This window comes from Marmota monax, unplaced genomic scaffold, assembly GCF_021218885.2.
Source record: "Marmota monax isolate L192 unplaced genomic scaffold, Marmota_monax_Labrador192_F-V1.1 WCK01_AAM20220418_F8-fsc00049, whole genome shotgun sequence".
NCBI lineage: Eukaryota > Metazoa > Chordata > Mammalia > Rodentia > Sciuridae > Marmota > Marmota monax.
Window position 1 is genome coordinate 12534592 of NW_026694221.1, and position 20878 is coordinate 12555469.

General features: G+C 38.7%; 1 pseudogene; it reads left to right on the plus strand.

Annotated features, from left to right (window-relative positions):
* The first annotated feature begins 7076 nt into the window (after positions 1 to 7076).
* On the plus strand, positions 7077 to 7500 carry LOC124108134 (charged multivesicular body protein 3-like; annotated as a pseudogene).
* The last annotated feature ends 13378 nt before the right edge of the window (positions 7501 to 20878 follow it).

Sequence of the window (20878 nt, forward strand, 5' to 3'; positions counted from 1 at the left end):
CCGTCCCCTCTCCAATTGGGGTCACGCGGTCACCACGCTGGCGAGCCGCTGGGCCTGCTCCGGGCGCTGGCAGCGGCCCGGCTCCTCCCCTCTGGCTCGAGGACAAATTGAGGAGACTCGGGTGTCTGTGCCTCACCCCCCCTACCAGGAGACCAACTGTTTCTGTCACCACTGGTATTGATGAAGTTCTCTCCTCCGCCGCTTTCTGATGACATCAGATCTCTGCCATGTTGGTATCCTATGCGAATGGCAGCATTTCGTTCCCCTTGCCAGGCAACCAAAGCAACGGGTGAGTCCTGACGGGCCCTCAGCAGGACCCGGACTGAGAAGCAGTTTCCTTGGGCTCCTAGCCCCAGGCCAGGGAAGTTCCGGGAGCCGGAATTCGGCCACTTAGTGCTTGGTGTATGCTCTGATAGGAGCAGGGTCCAAGAAGCAGCCTCCGCAGGCTCCGCAGCCCTGGGCCAGGGCGGTTCCGGGAGCTGGAACTCGGCCGCCCCGCGCTCGGTGTTCGCTCCGATAAGATCAGGTTCTAAGAAGCACCCAGGCACTGAACCCTAGCAATCTGTCTGCAAGCCGCAGGCGAATGGCAGCCTGAAATTACCTGTTCTATGGCTGAATGAGCTGCGGTCAGTCGAAAACAGGGATGGTGACGTCAGCTTTCCAACATGGTGGCTGCTGGCCTCCTCTGTGGTCTGACCGGTGTGGAGAACCGAGATGGACCGCTTCCTTCCCCTGTCTCGAACCCAGAATTCAGCCGTGAGTACGGTGCTTGCACGGCTGGCAGAAACTGCAGCGCTGTATCCCTGCGTCGCTATCTCCTCATTTCCCAGCGTGCGCTACAGACTCTAGCCGCGGGGCGATTTGCTGAATAAGCAGTGTGACCCTCCGTGCGACAAACCTCTCGCGTTTGAGTCCCCGTAGCCGATCCTCGTGCGATGGAAATCCTTCCTCCAGGTTCTGGAGCACCCCACTATTGCTGGAAATTCCTAACAAGATATCCTTTAGCCATCCTGACTTGTCATACTCCCACACAGTGAAGCAGCACACGGGGGCAATGCACTCCCCTCGCTGCCATCTTCCCGAGCTCCACCCAGAAAACAGTTTTGTTGTTATTTTTTTTTTAAATAACAACAAGGGAGCAACACATGCTAGATGAGAAATTGCAATATCTCTGTGACAGAGAAGTCAGGTGTATAGTTTTAAAATATATATATAGTATTAAAAAAAATTATATATATATATATATATATATATATATATATATATATTTTAGTTGTCAATGAATCTTTTGCTTTATTTATTTATATATGTTGCTGAGGATAAAACCCAGGGCCTCACACATGCCAGGCAAGTGATCTTCCACTGAGCCACAACTCTAGCCTCCCCGCCCCCATTTTTTAATAGCAACCTTTAATAAGCATGCTGAAAGTTTCTTTAGTATTATCCCTTCTATAGAAGGGACTGCAAAAATCTAGAGAAGGATTTCTCAGGGAGTTTTTTGCTGTGTCTCTATGTAAAGAAGTGTCAGACTGTGACCACAGCACCGATCCTGGTTCTTCCTCTCCATGCCATCTGTAGTTGCCTAGTTTGGCCATAATCATCTTTCTGCTGGAACAGTAGAGATGGTTTCCCATCCATCTTTTTTCTCCTCTTATGCACACTGTCTATGCTGTTACCCGAATTAGTTCTTTAAAACAAAAATCCTCACAATATTCTAAACATTTCCTGATCCCCCAAAGATAATCTCTATGCTGTAGCCCAGAAGGCTATTCACAGTCTGGCTCCTGACTCTGAAGGTAGATGTCTCAGCAGCCCCTCACCCATGCCTCCAGCCCCTGTGTCACACTAAACATCTCAACATACCCGAGGTGTCATGTCTTCTCCCTATACTATGTCACCTGGTCCAGGTGATGGGGAATCAGACTGGGGTAAAAACAGGAACCAGATGCAGGGGATAGTCAAAAACTTCAGACAGGAAAGGAAGAACTTGTGAACAGATCATTGGGAGTGATTGTACTTTTAATCCCTTCAAAGGTTTATTGAGTAGAAAGAACACTTGTCTAAATAAGCTCAGTGCATGGTAGTTATCCATATCACATTGCTTTATAACCAACATTCAAGGAATTATATTAGCCTCTGGGCTATGGAGCATATGGAAGTCCAGATGGGTGTAGGTTTTTTTTCCCCTTTTCATTTTGTTCCACTTGTGCTGACGGTATCAGATTTCCCATCTCCAGAGTCGCTGCTTGTACTTGTAAACAATTGAGTTTGGTGGAAGAGTGAGGGGGAAAGGCAGAGTTATGTTTCATGAAGAGAGGCCAGAGTTCACCTTCCTTCCTACTGTCGAGCAATAGACAGGTATGGTGAAATCAGCTCCTCTGTTGCAGGAAAAATTCAAGGTTTGGTGCTCTTCAGGAGAGACTCAGTTTATAACATCTTTAGCTTCATGGAGCTGAACACATTATTTGGTTGAGTTAACTTTCCTCTTTAGATAAGCTATAATCCAAGGATGAGAGTGCAGTTTTAGAAAGCAAGGATCTGGCTGCTTATTCCCCCTTCTCTGCCCTGATGTTCCAAGGGGCAGGGACCCTTGGTCTTCAAATAAAGAGGAATGACCTTTACTTCCTGGAAGCAGTGAGAGGTTCTTCTTAAGTTCTGTGATGTGTCTAATTCCTGCTACATGCTTTGTTCTTAATATTCTTGGCAAATGGGCGGCGGGGGGTGGGGAGGGGCAGGAATCTTTACACAGAAAGTAAGGCCTTGCAGATACAAACTTTACATTTGCAAAGTTCACAAAGGAGACACACATTTTTCCTTTCAGCCACACAATGTAAGTGAGCACATGTTCACTCACCAATAAGGAGGACACCAATAAGGAGATCACCTCACTAAGAAATTTAATGAAATGGATCATGTCAGATACTTAATTAGTAAAAACAAAAATTACTCTGTACTATGTACTATATACACCATTACTTCAGGACATGTGTCCTTTTCGCCAGCTGCTATCCGGGGAAGGCTCTTTCCTGATTGGGATTCAGACAAATCAAACCAAAGGCAAATTCAATCAATGGAAAGTCAATCATTTTCAGAATTATCTCCTTTAGCTAGATAAGAAAGCATTATAACTAGACTGTATAGGGCAATGGGAAAAAAATGAAAGACTCATGATTTACGATAAGATCAAACTGCCTTTCTCCTAGCTAGAATAGGAAGAAAATCTGAAACAGATTACTCAGAAAAGCCAGTGGCAGTGATTTTGGAATTATACCCCAGGTCTCACTCTGACCATGTCTGCTCTAGAACTCCACTTGGGGAGAAGGCACATTTGCTCACTTCAAACTGAACAATTGCTGGGTATCCACTACCAAGATGGGAACTGGCAAAGCCCAGTGAGTATGCAAATTCCTGATTTTACAGGGGCCACCATCTGGTAATAGATGCAAACAAGGATGGGCAAGATGGCAGCCAACACATAGATGGATATGCTATTCAAACTTGAAAATCTGTGAGCAGATCTTATGTTCTGGTGTGAGGTTTCTAAAGCTTTGATTCTTACATCTATACCCCGTCAATTTGCATAGCCATCTTCCCTCTACTCCCAGAGTGGAAGGAAGGGGCTGACACCCTTCCTGTGCTGAAGGGGTTAATGCTGTCTTGCAATCCATATGTTGCTCATTCTTCTTCCATTCAGGCAGATGACAGAGTTGGAACTTTTACCATTGAGCAAGACAAAGCCTCCCTTTATCCTTTAAGCCAAAAGAACATGAAGAATTCCTATGAGCAGGAGAGTTGTGACTATTAGAGCTATCAGATCACTCTCACCTTATTTGCTGTTAAGGGCTAAATTTTGTCCTTTTCCCAAATTCCTGTGTGGAAACTCTAACCTCCAGCATCTCAGGATGTGACTGTTTTGGAGACAGGGACATTAAAGAAGTAATTATGCCAAATGTGGCTGTTGGAGTGGGCCCTCTCCTGTTTGACCAGTGTCCTGTTGTGATGATTAGCACAGAGAGAGCTACTGGGGATGTCCCCATTGAGAAAACACCATGTGAGGACACAACCAGAAACTGGTCACCTGCAAGTTAAGGGGAGATGTCCATAACAGATGGTTCCCTATGGCCCTTTGAGGAAATTAACTGCAGGCTCCGTGATCTTGGACCTTTGGCCTCCAAATCCATGACAAAATAAATTTCTGTCATTTCAGCCACTCAGTATGTGGTCTTTTGTTATGGCAGCCCAAGCAAACAAATATACATGCCTTTGCATCTGTGGAATAGTCTGTGATCCAATAACCCAATGGATTACCATCTGAACAGAGAGAAAACTTACATCTTCCTACTTCACATTTAGACAAGCAAAGGTATTTGTTTTTTTTTTCTTTTTTAATATTTATTTTTTAGTTTTCGGTGGACACAACATCTTTGTTTGTATATGGTGCTGAGGATCGAACCCGGGCCGCACGCATGCCAGGCGAGCGCGCTACCGCTTGAGCCACATCCCCAGCCCCAAGAAAAGGTATTTGGATGATTATTCTACCATTTCCCACAGCCATCAAACTGGACACCTTATGAACATTATATTTACTCTTTGGTGATTTTCTGAATCCATGGAGGTACTACTAACTTTGTTTCACATGCATTGAGTTCTTTAAAAGTAGCACCCAGAAAAATCTTCCAATATTTAATATTTTAATATTGAAATGCTTGAAGAGAGGGCTCAGAAATAAATGACCACTTCAGATCTGTTCTGGCTCAGTGATCCACAAGCATACCTTGAAAGGACTTTGATCTTCCCCAAGGCTTATATGAATTCAAAGTAGTTAGCATTTCTAAAATATCATTTGCGATTTAAATTTTTTTCTATTGGGTGAGGTTGAAAATCACATAGATAATATTTAATAATCAGGAGATTGACATGTAAATCACCATTGTTTGAAAAAGCTCACTGATGCAAAGATGTAATTTTCTCTCTCCTCCCCAAACCAGTAAGAAAGCAAATAACAACCTTCTTGTAGTCCTGTGGTTAATAGATTGAAGATTTGTGTTGGGAGACATTAGAAATGCTATTTTTTCTGGAGCTTTCTGGTTGATAAAGTGCTAGATAAAGCAGGCTTTTTACTGAAATTCATTTCCTCTGCTTAATGACTAATTGCAGTGAAATAGGCAAGGCTTCAAAATCATGTCTTTTCTATTTGCATTTTTTCCTTCTGATTCTTCGATTTAAAATTCCAGTTGTGCTAGAAATCATGATATGTCTAACACTTTTTGAAAATTATATAGATCAAAAGAGAAAGCATGTTCATAAAAAGCTTTGATAGTCTCCTTCTAATAAACCCCCTTTTAGACATTTTTAATTTATACAGAAAAGTAATGTTCAGTTGGGAAATGCTCAGATATTGTGCTTTAAAGCCTCAATTTATGTGATCAGCTTGATCCACATGGTGCACATTATCCCTAACTTGTTGGCAGAGGGAAAAATTTAGCTTGATAATATTTTCTATCCTTCATGAAAAAAAATATGCTTATTAAGAAGCTGGGAGGTGATTCTGCGCTGCTCCAAGCAGAGGTACGGAGCTCAGTGGATGCAGAATTACTCTGGGTGCGCTACGCAGACCTTTGCCTGTCTAATTTTCTGTTGCCTTGTTTCCTGAGAGATTACTAATCCCTTTCTTATTTTATAGCCAAATCCAATAGCAACAGAAGACAACATCTGTGTTCAATAGGTATATTTTTGCCAGCTAGCATTAAATAATTCATTATGGATGTTTGTAGGGCTGAAATTAGCCTTTATTAAATATAGAAGCAGGCATCATCACATTCCCTGATGAGAGCAATCAACCCCTTTAATGATTCCTCCCTTTAAGTGGTATTTGTCAGGACTTTTAATTTTTTAAAAACACTTCTTATCCACCAACTGTTATGGGCTGAATTGTGACCCTTTAAGAGAAGTTTAAGTCCTAATCTCTGGTGCCTGTGAATGTGATCATCTTTGGAAATAGGGTCTGTATGAGGATGAATGAGGTGCTTGGGGGAGACCCTAATCTAATTTGACTCATGTCCTTACAAACAGAGGAAATTTGGACACAGATATAGACATGCACAAGGGGAAGTCAAGGAGAATGTTACCTACAAGTCTGAGGCCACCAGAGGCTGGGAGTGTGCAGGACAAAAAGGGAGGGAAGGAGAGGAGAGGGCAGGGAAGGGGAGGGGAGGATCTTGCATGTCAATCTCCAGGCAAAGAATGAGAGGAGAGAAAGGGCAATGAGTAGATGCTCTCATAGCCCTTGGGAGCTCTGGAGACTTCCAGCCTCCACAACTTTAAGACAATGACTTTCTGTTGTTTAAGACACTCAGCTTGTGGTACTTTGTTATAGTAAGCCCAGGAAATGAACAGCAACTTCTTTTGAAGTCTTTCTACGGATTACATGTACTTCCATGTTAAATAACCTTCCACTTAAAATCGTATCCCAGTTACTTCCTGACCCCTTTGATTTTACTTTCCTTCTTACCCACTTATTGTTGTTTAAAACACTATATTTTACTTATTTATTTAATTTATTTATATTTTTTGATACCTTTTCCTCTCAGTAGAACTTGAACTCCATAAGGTCAGGGATTGGTTACTGCTTAACGATATCCTCCACAGTATACAAAGTAGATACTTTGATATTTGCAAAATGAATGAATAAATCGCTTCCTTTTCTTTGTTACCAAATTCCATTCCACATAAACATCAATACCCATCTTACTCTGAAAACAGCAGGTCCACAAAGACCATGCAAAGAAAGAAAGGAAGAAGGAGGAGGAGGAGCAACCTATAAGAGGCTGAGAAATTTGCCAATCTATTGTATTTGAAGTTACAAGTAGCACAGAGTAAGATTATCATTCTTGCTCTCTCACTCTCTCTGTTTCTGGCTGCCATGAGGTAAGTAGCTTTCCTCCATGAGTCCTCTCCACCATAATTTTGTTTTACCACAAGCCCAAAACAACATAATCAAATGACTATAAGCTGAAACCTTATCCAAAGAGAAGAAGAAGTAAAAAATGCTGTTAAGAAGGCCCAAAAAGGTCTGTATGGTTCTGGACGAAGAGACGATCAGATCAAAGACGGCTGTGAGTTAGCTCTGTGTATTCAAAGCACATGTGAAAGTTGTGCTCTTGGGGATGCAGAACCAGCTTGTGGTTCTGCCAGTTCTCTGCAGAAGAGCACGGAAATAATGAAGGCCATGTAGAGTGAAAATCCCAGTAATCCAGTATGCGAACTGTTTTAAGAAATGATGAAGACTGGGATCATTAGGGAGCACTTTGAAAGCAAGGATGATCGGGAAGAAATGAAAAAGTTGAAATGGAAATTGGCCAAATTTTACTTGAAATTAGAGCAGGGGCCTTGGACAAAGAACCAAATAAAATAACCAATGACTTTCCTGAGCTCCATCCTCTAGGAGTAAAGGCTGCCTCAGAAGATGAAGAGGAGGAAGAGGCCCTGGAAGCCATGTAGTCCCAGCTACCACACTCCACAGTTAGCATTGCCCAGCTGGGCCCTAAGACTCTCCCCATGGTCCACCACATGTATGTCTTGTACTACCTCTTTGTTGTGTGGCATTACATTTTGCAGAAGGTTCTGTGTTAATGTCTCTTCACTTTTTCCAAGATTTGGGAATCTCAAAGAGATTGTTCTTATGAAAAGATATATCATTCAGGAATATAAACAGTAGAAGTATCCTATCAGGGAGACGGTGAAGAAATCTCTTTTCTTGTCAAGCAATCCTGAGAATAAGAGTTAATTGCCTGAATGTTGAGGACTCTGTGTGTGTGTGTGTGTGTGTTTGTGGATGTGTGTAAAACACTACATAAATGAATTTTAATAAAATTCTGCTTTACCAAAAAGTTTATTATACCTTAGGAAAGATCTTTACATCTTTTATTTCTATTCATCCCTACACTTTGGTGTCAATACATTCCAAGTCCATGAGATTTCTATAAGTATTGAGTAACATTTGTTTCCTATAGGATAGCACAGCAATTTTGAATATCCATATTTTAGCTGAAATCTCTGATTTTTGACTAACTGCTCACAGAGAAAAGTCATGGATGTATAATATGCTTGGGTTCAGATTTTCATTCAGTACACTTCAGTAGGCATCATGCATGAGTGGGTGAGTCATCAAGACTCACAGGAAGGTTTTGAGAGGTTTTGCACGACTTTGAAATTACTATCTCAAGGGAAAACAAGTAATGCTCCATGGAACTGACCATTCTGGGCAAGAGTATTCTATTATTTTCATGAGGTTTTGGTGCCCATAGAGAGTCCCTTTCTTAACCTCTTCTAACCTAGAACAGTATGGCTTCCCAGGAGTTATGTTTGGTTTTATCAATTTCTCTCAGGATTAACTCAATACAATTACTGCCTTTGATCACCATGTTTTTATGTTGCTTAAATTGAAATTTATAATTCACTTGTGGGTTATATTTCCAATCCCAGAGCAGAGAAGAACAATGGTTTCAAATTGGAAAGTCATAACTTGTACAGTACGTATGGCCTTGGGCAGATTATTTAGCCTTTCGTAGCCTATGGGGGAAAAATAGTCATAGCTATTCCTACAGAATTATTGTTTAGAGAAAAAAAAAACAAAAGTAAGGCCCTTGAACATGATAGGCATTCTGCAAATGGCATAGATTACTATTGCCCCTGTAGACTGGCGATTCTGATACAGCATTTACTTAACCTATAGATCTGGGCTGCTCTGTTGTCAGCAGAATTATTAACAGCAGAGTCTTTCCCCATAGGTGTGGGCAGTGAGTGCAGCCTTTGATGCAATTTGACTCTTCCACATTACAGATACGATGTGATTTTCTGCAGGAAATTCAGGTTGCAGGTACTAAGAGAAAGGAGGATGTATGCGAGCGCTCAGAAAGAGCCTTGAGGACTCTCTGACAGAGTCCTCCATAAAATCCCACTTGGAAAACTCCCCAGTGACCCAGATATTTTTGCTTTGATGGTTGTTGCTATTGTCCCCAACCCACCAGGAGGGTTGTGAGTTCACAGCCAGTTCACTGTGCCAGAAATGCTGAGTATGTCCTTGAGTAACAACCTCACCTGTTTTTCACGAATCACACTAACTCCCAATTCCACTGAGGTGATATGGATGCTCGTTAGAGCATCTCAGCAGCATACAGAAAAAAAATGAAATCAACTTGAAAGATAATTTATGAGCAAACTCTTTCAGTTTGAAAATCTGCCAGCAAGCTTAGTAGAAGCCACTCAGGTTTTTTATGGATTTTTTGTTATTGTTGTTTGTCATTTTGGTACGATAACCACCTGTAGTCATTAACACTCCTATTTCTAGCAGAGGATCTCAAACATCTGCTGCTGCAGCCAAAATGTCCCTCAACAGAATTAAACTTTATGTCCCTGAAATGGGAATTTCATATCCCATTGTTGGAATTACTCACATGCATATAGTCTGCATTCTGCTGATTCTTGATTGTAGCTCTGCTTTCCTGAAGCAATTGGTACCACTCTGCTCATTCTTACAACTGTGCTGTTAGTTTTTAAGTATTCTCATATGTGTCTTATCTTTCCTGCTGGATTTCAGGCTCACTGAGGGCAAGTAGCAAGCTCTTACAATTTTATGACTCATCCTGAATCTAGCAGGGTGGGGCTCAGGAAATGCTTACTGACTGCATTTTGTATGCAGCTCTATAGACATAATAATACCACAAAGCTAACAGATTTGAGGGTATGGAAGGATGGGGGAGAGGAAACTAAAATAAATCACTTTGTCTATTTCTTTCACTGAAATCATTTTATGTAATCATAAAGGTAAAGATTCCCAAATTATCCTGACAACTTGAAATAGTCATATTTACCATAAAAGGTGAAAATTCTGTGTTTGTATATGTTGGGTAATTTTATTCTTTCACTCTACACATAGTTTATGAAACTAAATTTGTTAGATTGGATTTTCCCTGAAAGTGGTTTATCCTGGAAATCCTTTTCTCCTAAGCACAACTCTGGGTATTAAATAGCCACTGCAGCTCATCAGTCTCGTCCTTGGTAAATTATCCTGAGAGATCACCATATTGAGGCTCAAAGGTTTTAAAGATATTAACATTCTAGTATGATGCTATTTTTTTTTACTGGAAAGAAGCTGATGTAATTTGACCTTAAAATATGAAAATGTGATCTTCCATTTAGACCACACAGAGGCTCTGAATCTCATGGACCACATTTCCTGTAAATAACCTGTGTGTGTTCTACAGGATGTAGTTTTCACGGTCCCTAAGTGAAACTTGAACCATGCATGCTCAGAAATGTTGTTTTGCTTTCAAGAATTTTGTGATGTCTTTAAAATAATTTACAAGTATAAACTACTGTTTGAATGTAATTTACCATTCAAGTGGCAGGCATTTTGTTCTTTTGGTGGCAGGTGGAATGAGAGGTATTTTGACTAAAGAATAAACATTTTCATCTTGTTTAGCTACATATTATTATTTTAAAAGGTGAATAGTATACTTGTGCATTTATTAGACAAAGAGATGTATAAAATTACACTTGCAGTCTATGTAAAGTCCACATACAGCTCTGTGGGTTCTTTGGCAGGCTGGAGTTACTGTCCTGGTCTGGACATAGACTTTGTCCAGACTCATCACAGGCAATTTCTAAATGGAGGCCAGATGAAAGAGGGGAAACCAAAATGTACTGTCTTTCGTAATGTAAGGCATATAAGTGACCAGGATATCAAGTTGAGGACAGTGCTGCCCAAAGCCTCTTCTTAGATCTTCCAAAATAGCTCTCCTTGCATCTTGTTGAGCTCAGGAAAAATCCAAATTAATACAGAGAAGGAAAAGTCTGTCTAATATCAGGTCATTAGAAATGGAAGATGGAGATATACAACATTCCTTTCCTGCAGGCTCAAGATTCTGGACAATGTTTGTCTGTGTTCAGGGAAGCAGAAAATAAACGAGAAAAAGAAATTTTAGTGAACATGGCCTTTTTTGAACTTATTTACCTCGTGCTCAGGGTCAGGAAATAAATGTGTGTGTGTGTGTGTGTGTGTGCGTGCGCGCTCCCATCTGTATGTGTGAGGTATATATGTGATGCTATGTGTGTGATTATGGGCAGTATGCATATGTGTATGTGTGTGGAGAGGCCTAGGTGTGTGGCATCTAGTTTTGTGGCATGTGTGAACATACATGTATGTGTGTGTGTGATATGTGTGGAATATGTATAAGAGTGGATATTGGTATGTGTGTGTGCTTGATGTTTATATGTTTATGTGTGGGGTATATGAGCAGATGTGGTATATGTGTGAGGCACATATGTGTTTTAAATAGTTACATGTATGTATTTGGGGGTGTATTGTATGCAATTTTATGTGTAGTCTTTTTTGCGTGTGATTTTTGTGTCATATGTATGTGTGTGGAGACTTACTGGTAAATATGTTTTCAATGAAAGAACAGTGCCTTCAACATTTATCCCCTTCAATCCATACTCTTTCTTCTGGAGTTATCTTTCTAAAAGCTCTTTTTGAGCTCAGTTTATCCTTTCTAAAAAAAACAGAAAGAAAACACCCCAAAGCCTGCAGAAGACAACTGATGGCTCTTCTCCACCTGCACTTCACTTTTATCCAGTGGGAATTAGTTGTCTAGCCCTTGCCACTGCTCCTGACTTTCATATGCAATTTCCAGGGAGATGAGTTGAGTGGGAGTTAGGAGAATGCAGAAACACAGGCCTAGAAGCCAGGTCACTTGGGTCATCTCTGCTATGTATTAGATGCTTAACTTTGGACCAGGTACTTGATTTCTCTGAGCCTGACTTTCCCTATTCATACAGTGGGAATGATAACTATGCCTCTCCTCATTAGGGAATTAGGATGTCATGGTAAGGGTGTAACAAGTTCATATATGGAAATCAGTTATAACAGTGCCAGGTACCCTGTGACTGGGACTTACCTATTACTTTCATCACCTCTGGGAACCATGCCTTGGTCCCTCTGTATATGACTGTTCTCCTGGAATGCTATTCTTCCCCTTACACACACTAAAATCCTTCTTGGTCCAGCTTAACTGTCATCATTGAAGCCAACTCTCATAATTAAACTCAGGAAGCTTTATAGGTTAGAGGTTTAGGGCTTGGACAAGGAATCAGGTAGGTAGGGTCCAATGCAAAGCTCTGCCCTTTCAAGGTCTTTTTCAAGTGTAGCTTTGCTATCAGTGAACTGGAGACTGTGAGCTGATGTATGGGAATTATGCTGTGGAGTGTCTCCTCTCTCTTCCGCTGTGGATTCCTGTGTTTTCTTTCTTTGCTGCATTTTTCTGAGTTGTGTCACCTTTACCTTGGTGCCATCTAGACTGCATCATTTCCTCTCCCTCCATCGCCTAGCACAGTGTTATGTTCAGAATATGCCCTCGAAGCACATTTGTGGAGTAAACAAACAGTGAAAGAGAAATCAGAAAGAAAATGTGGGCTTCCAGGGTCAGTCTAAAAGCCATTACTGTAAAAATATACAATGATATTGATAAACATTCAAAGAGCTGCCTTTAAAAGTTTTCATAGTTCAAAGATACCCTGAAATCTTTGGAAGGCAAAAAAAGACTTTTAAGAACCTACTTTAATTTGTTTTCATCCCCTATTTCTTTTGTTGTCATGTGGTGAGGAAGGCTGATTCTCAGGGTCATTGCAAATTGATTTTGTGCTGTGCACTTAAAAGAACTGAAGTAGGTTCTTAGAGTTTTGTTCACTATTATTGCTCCTAAGGATTCTCATTCTGATCATTGATTTAATTTTTTTTCTTTTGGTAATAGCTTTTTGAACTACTGAAAAAAAAAACTCCTATTTTAGCAAAAATATTAGACTTGTGTATAATTGGTGTAGGATTTTACTTTTGTTTTGTAAAATATATGTGTAGAAATATCATAATTCTGGTAGTTATGTTTTCAAATGCCATAAGGTCTTTAGATAATTCATTGTATAAATTTTTATAATTGGTTGGGGGCAGTCAAAATGTAGAAGGTGAGAAGGAATATGTGTGAAGTATATTTTCTCATTTGTATACCTTAAAGGTTTTTAAAAATTGATACTCCTTTCTTAATTTTTCTCATTGTACTGAGAAGCGCTTTCATATTGCCTAACAGTTTATAGCAGAATCCAACAATCGCTTTTGTAAATATCACAACTGGCACATAAATTCCAAAGGAACCCAATCTTCAGCAGCCCGAATTGGTCACTGGGAGATTGATTTTATGAATTGGTATTCAAAGTGTTTCTTGTCTTGATAAAACAAAGTCTTTCCCACTACCTGAATAAGGTTCTACAGTCCACCATTTTCTCAGATTCTTCAGCTGTTTTCTCAGATAATATTCTGCTGGGATGCTGTGTCTAATCATCCTACAAAAGAGTAATAAATAGACTGCTTGCCCTTTGCTGTGGTTTTAGTCAGCACCTTGGAGAGTGGAAGTTAAACCATAAAAAAGGAAGTGATGGAAAATAAAAAAGGGAAATTTCACAAGGTGATACAAAAAATCATTCCAATTATAAGTGGGAGATGTATACAACCACTCCATTGATGGAATGACTTTCCTTACTGTGTGAAAATTAAAGAATCTCTGGACCCAAACCCCTTTAATACCCCTAAACAAGACTTCTGCCACAGCAGGAAGTCAATTATCTCCATGGCAACCCAAACAAATAGTGAATATTGCCTTAGCAGACAAGATGGATGAAAGGTGCATCTGAAATTAATTTATGTGTTGGGATCAGACACTTGAGATGAGAGAACTGGTCCATAAAGTACCCAGGAGAAGCCATTAAAGGAGAAACAAAATAAGTCCCTTGTTGAATTCCCCAGAGAGCAGTGGTTGAAACCTATAAATCCTGTTTGCCTCTTCCTTTAAGGGTGAAAGTTGTCAATATGTCCCCATTTACATGGCCACTTTGATGATGGCCCCCTGTAAATCTCAAGCCTGCCAAAGTATGTTTATTAAGAAGTGCCTTTAAGAGTGATCTCTTAATCCATCCTCTTGTACAGTCGGAGACTTTCTTTTTATTATTATGTACATCAATTTTAAGATACAGAGATGCCCCCAAAGACTAAAGTTCAGAAGATTTCCAGTCTATAAAAATCTTGCATTGAGAAGAAGAAAAAAAATAAACCAGGAAGAAAGGAAAAAAAACAATAACTCATTCACACGCAGAATAACACACAGAACCCTCAGAAGCAACTGTGGAGCTGTAAATTTTTCATTAAGTATAGAAATTAAAAACACTAATTAAACCAGTGTTTGGAAAATAACTCCAAATATTAAAAGGAACTTTTCAGTGGGAATAAAAACGGCTTTGCTTTTTTTTTCTTTTTTCTTTTTTTTTTTTTTTTTGTGCCTGGAGATGTGGCTTTTGAAGTTGGGAGATTCTGATAGGGAGTCTGCTATGTGGAAGAGCTTGTTTCCTACCCTAAATAGGAAGTCAGTGGGACCTGAAAGCTATGCAGGGTTCAGACCCCAGCTGTTCCTTGTTAGGGCAGACTGGAATCTCAATTAATGCTTTCCCTGACTCAAGCTTCCTGTCAGCAGCAGGTTCTACCTCATCCTTCCCTGGCCCCTTTTTCAAGATTACAGTTATTTCTTTCTTCCTGGGATCTCTCACTCATTTCCCTTTCTTCTTATTAACCTTGCTCTTGTACAACTGGATGGTTATAATAGCCCCCTAATTTAGTTGGCTGTCTTCTTACCCTCCTCAGTCCCATCTTTCCTGTACATTAGTTGGATCCATTTTCCCAGAAGATCATTTTAATTTTTCACCCTTTCACTCAAAAAACATAATGATTTCCCGTTGCTTGTAGAAGAAAACCCAAATTACTCTGTGTGGTATTTATGGTTCTCCACTAGTTGACCTTATCTGCACTCTAATATATCTTTCCACCAATTGTTCCCATGAATCCATTATTCTAATTGTTATCACTTACCACAAATGCCTCTACTTTCCTGTGTGTCCTTTACTCCTCAAATTCTTATTGCTTATCTGGAAGAACTTCCTCATGGCTTTTAACTGTTCCTCCCCAACACAAAGAGTTTCTAGTGATATTTTTTACATCTTTTTAAAATTCAACTCAAATTTACCTCCATGAATAGTTACTAACCATCCCGCCCTCAAAATATCCCTTGCGTCTGAATTCCAGTAGCACTTAATATCTGTAGTAGGCAGAGTAACCTACAAAGATATCTATGCCCTAAATCCTGGAAACTGTGATTGCTATGATACAGGGTAATGGGGAATTTGCAGGACTAATTAAGGCTATAAGTTTTAAAATAAAGAGGTTATCCTGGATTATCTACCCATTATATACTCAATCACTTGAGTGCTTACGCCAGAGAACTTTTTCAGGCTGCAGTCAGAGACGTGGTAGAAGAGGAGGCAGGAGGGAAACAGCAAAAGGAAAAGTTAAGAGAGATTCTAAGTGTGAGAAGGATCTTGCAATGTTGGTGGTTTGCAAAGCAGCGATCCACAGGTAGGCCTCTAGGAGTTAAGGTTGGCCCCCTGCCAACTGCCAGCAAAAGAATGAGTCCTCAGTCCTTCAACTGCAAGGAATTTAATTTTATCAACAAAGTGGATGAACTTGGAAGTGAATTCTTCCCAGACCCTCTGCTAACAGCTTAACCTTGATTTTGCCTTTGTGAATCCTGAAACAGAAAACCAGCCAAGTCCAACTAAACTTCTGACCTATAGTACTGTGAGACATTACATTTGTATTACTTTAAATCACTAAAGTTCTCACTATAGAAAGCTGACACAATACTCTTACTGTACATTTCACCAAATTTGATATTCAAGAGACTTGCATTTAGAATGTGACTCTTTGAGCCTGCATTCTACTTCAATATCTACAAACTGCATGACCTTGGGAAATAACTTAAACTTTTTATGTTACAGTTTCCTTATCTTGAATAATAAAACCATTATTCATGATAACTCATGATTCTAATGAATGTTAAGTTAGATGTTACATACAAAGGTATGATATGTAACAGCTGACATGTACTAGCTTTCAGTAATGCTTTGCCTTATGGTTGTTTATATTTATAATGTATCTATACAACTAGTTTCTATGATCCTGAGATATGAAGTGGTGGTTAAACATGGCTCTGAATTTTTCACAGCTCTTCCCATGTAGAAATGAAGCTTTTCCCCCTATTACTTGCATCTGGGTTTGCCTTTGAGTTTCATTGATCAATAGAACATGATACGTTGCATGCTGTGGAAGTTTCAAAGGGACTTTTAGATTTGCTTGTGCTTCTTTGGAATGCTTCTGCCATCATGTGAAGAAGCCCAGGATGAAAGACAAAGTGGTGTCAGGTCTGGTCATCTCTGTCATTTTAGATATTCCACCACAGGCCCTGGAAGTGTGATGGTCTCAGACCATTTAAATATCCATCACCAGTCAAGTTACCAAATCCAGGTGAGATAAGCAGAACTGCCTAGTCAGCTCACAAAATCTTGAGATACAATAAATTGTTGACTTTTAACCTGATTTGTTCCATTTATATTTTACTTTATTTTTATAGCAATGCATTGCTGATATCTGAGACTATCTTACATTTTCTTTTGTCCTTTTCCATTGCATCATACTCAGAACATAGTCCAGGACCTTCTGCATTATAAACATGCAAATATTTTTAATATAATTATTACTCTTTGGTTTTTTTATACCTTGATCTGATTATAAAGAAGCCAAACACATATTTATAGACTAATTTCATAATATGGATAAGCATATGTATTCTTCTAAAATTGTGTAGTTGGGATGGATAAGACATAATTGGAAAGATGTTGCTGACTAAAATAACTGGAAAAATGCTTGTGTAATATATCTTTGACTCATTAACGCTGATTTTGTGCAAGTCACCTAGCTTCTTGGTTAGCTCATTTGTAATGCAAAAGGTTTGTATCAAAGGAGTTCTCTGGTCTCTTCCAAATTTCCCCATAGTCTACCATGAAGTTTTCCCTAAAGGCCTGACATAAATAGCTGTGGCCAAGGGGCAAGAGCTACTTAGTTCATCCCAAGTTTAAAACTGTTGTTAGGAAGGAAAAGGCTGTTGTTTTGTGGGTAGAAGACATGACCCAATGGTCACTGTCTTAAGAGATTCTGTTTCATGATATGTTTTGTCATTTGTTGGGAAGGATATTAATTGGTGATCTTTGTCTAGCTCCCTGTGTCCATATCATAAAATACATCACAATTGGCAGATGGCTGGCAGCTTTGGCAGGGACAAGAGAATGCGAAATCATTTTAAGAAAGAGCAGGCCTCTTTGACCTTGCCTAATGGCAGTTTCTTTCACAGTTATGTTGCAACGAACACAAGTTGCAGCAATGTTAGAAGATGCTGAAGATATTTCCAATAATGGGAGGTAAAAAGATAATTTTCTTAACCTAATCTAAATAATGTCTAGTGCATCTTAGGAAACAGTTCATGAATACAAATTATTTTTTGTTAAATCTTTATTGTTCTCTCCTAGTAATGCATGCTGCTGATCACAATAGAAAGAAACTGATCTCTCCCTTTAGAAAAAGTATCCCAGTATCCACTAATGAAGTGTCAATAGTTCTTGGATTACACTGATGTCAATATCAGTGTTCCATTTGCTTTCAGGTCTGAGGACATAGGAAACTGCTGCCTCTGTCTTTCTGTTCTCTACTCCATTCCTGTTTACTGTGGTTGATTTCTCTGGTCTCCATTCCATCACCATGCATGTGAACCTGTATCCTTCCTCCTTCCATTCATACCCTTCTTGCTGATGGAAGCCTACTCACCTGCAGTCTGATAGCAACTGACTTCTCATCTCTGAGCCTAGTTCAAGCTTTTAGAATTTACACTTTATCCAGAGACTGAAAGGTAAAGAGAAAACTTCTTTCAACTTCTTTCAAGGTATCTGTAGCCTTAGAAAAAAGTAATTTGTATCTCAAAATTGTATAGGAAAGATACTTCCTTCCATAGATCAGTGGGATAGAAATATTTTCATTATCATTCAAGGAGTCTGGAAGCTTCTTGTATCTTTAATAATAAATGATGTTACAGACAGTCATGGGCCTTGCACATTGCATATAACTTTTGTCGAGTGTACTTTATATAGCAATCTTATAAATCATTGACAAATATTTTAGAAGTTTTTTAAAAAGCAGAATGATAAAAAAATGGTCACCAAGCCATCTGCAAAATGTATAAAAAGTATAATACCTTTAGGAAAATCTTGGCAGTCAAAAAATAAAAAAAAAGAAAGAAAGAAAAAATTGGGCTGCCATTTCCTACAAATTAGTATATGTTGAGAGACATGGAAAAGCATACCAGATTCACCTAGCTTTAAAGATACAAATGCTAGAAAATACATTTCAATATTTTTCAATACTTTATCCACTTATTTGTTTCTTATTAGAATTTTATAGTTATACAGAGTAGTTCACTCAACATTCTCATGCACGTTTGGAATTTGATTTGAGTTCACAATTCCCCGCTTTTCCCACTGGTTCTCTCTCCCCTCCCTTGTCCTCCTTCTTTTACTAGATTTCTTTTTGCTTGTCTGTTTATTTACATTTGATTGGCTATTTATTTTTATTTATACATAAAGGTGAAATTCCCGGTGATATATTTATATATGCACATAACATGATTTTTAAAGAATTTATTCCACATCTCTTCCCCTTACCCATCCCTCCACTCTGCCTCTTGATTATTTGCTTCTACATTACTTGCCTTTATCTTTACAGGATTCTATTCTTCCCGCCCCCCCCACCCCCCCCGTCCTTTATTTTACTCTAGCTTCTGCATATGAGAGAAAACATTTGAGCTCTCTAAGTTTGGCTTATTCTCCTTAGGATGATATTATCCATTTCTATCCATTTACCAGCAAATTCCATAATTCCATTCTTCTTTGTGACCGAGTGGAGCTTCATTGTGTATATATACCACAATTTTTTAATCCATTCATCTATTGATGGGCCCCTGGGTTGATTCCATAATTTAACTGTTTTGCAAATACTTCTAACTACAGTGGAGTTCAGAAGCCAGAATTACCTTCCTTCATTAAATGACTGGAAAACTAGACAAAGCACATGAACAGTGATGTGTAGCCATGGGAAAATGGTAGAACATGTTATTCTTGAGAGTAGAAGCTCAAATGAGGGGAGCTCCTGATTGCACAGTTAATGCCTAAAGATGGTTTTCAGCCTTCAGAGAAAAGATCCTGGCAATCTCACTAACCTAAAGAAATTTAGGAAGGGTAGGATCAGGGCTAGGACTAGTGAGGGGACAGAACCACTTTAATTCTCTAGCACAAAATTTAAGGGGATGTCAACAAATTCAGATATGAAGATAAATAATATTTGATGTAGTCTTTCAAAAAAAAATCAGAATAAATATAATGTAATCTAATTCTGCCCTTGTACAAACATGTCTTTTTTATCTTACCCTAATCACGGTACTGTCTGAAATTTTTAGTTTGGATGAAGTCCAATTTATCTATTTTTTTTTCTATTTTGTGACTCCTGTTCAAGGAATCTTTGCCTATATCAAGTTTTCTATATTTTCTTCTAGGAATTTTATTATTTTTGCTTTTCAACTTGGGAATGATTGATAGCAAATGAACTTTTTGTATGGCATGAAGGAATGTCAAGATTCATCTTTGTTTCCATATTGAATATCTAGTGGTTTCAGAACCATTCAATGAAATCAATGTGTTTCTTCATTAGATTATGTTGGAACTAGGTTAAAAATTCACTTGATTGTATGTGTTTAAAGGTACTTTGGACTCTATTTTGTGTATCAGGATCATTTTTCTATCACTAACCATTATCACATTGTCTCGATTACTATTACTTTGGGGTAAGTCTTGAAATCAGATGGTGTAATTATTCTAATTTCTTTTTCTAGGTAAAAATTATTTTGGCTACTCTAGATTATTTAATTTGCTTCTTTGTTTAAGTCCTTTAATTTGAATCTCAAATTTAGAAGGAACTTATTAATTTCTACAGCCTGTGAATTTGACAAGCATCACTTGAATCTATAGGTCAAATTTGGACAGAATGGACATATTAATGTCAAACCATCTAATTTATGAACATTGTGTACTTCCAATTATTTAAACCTTCTTTAATTTCTTTCAGCAATCCTTTGTAATCTTAGTATAGATACCTTACATTTGCAAAGGTCTAAATTAAATTAAATTTAGTCCTAATTTATCATTTGATACTCTTATAAATTGTATTTATTATTTTAAAATTTCACTTTCCAATTTGTTGCTATTATATAGAAATAAAATTATTTTTTGCAAGTTGAGCTTTTATCCATAAGCTAACTAAATTCACTTATTAATTCTATTTTTTTGTAGATTTCTTAAGATTTTAGTGTACAGAAATCATATTGACTGAAAACAGAGATAATTCTACTTCATTTGTCTTTTCAAATATTTATTCTCTCTATTGCTCTATCATCCATACATCTATCCATTTAATCTCTACCTATCTTTCCAATTCTATCTCTCAATTATAATATTTAGAACCTTCTAGTCCACTGTTAATTATTCTTTGATTATTCTCTGCTTCTCAGATTAGATGACATCTCTTTATATAACTTGAATTTCATTAACTTTCTTCTGCCACATCTCATATGCTCTTAACTCCAATTTTTTTTTTTGGGGGGGGGGGCGGACCAGGGATTGATCTCAGGAGCACTTGACCACTAAGCCACATTCCCAGCCCTATTTTGTATTTTATTTAGAGACAGGGTCTCACTGAGTTGCTTAGTGCCTCGCCATTGCTGAGGCTGGCATTGAACTCATGATCCTCCTGAACCACTGGAATTATTAGTGTTAGCTCCATTTTACCATC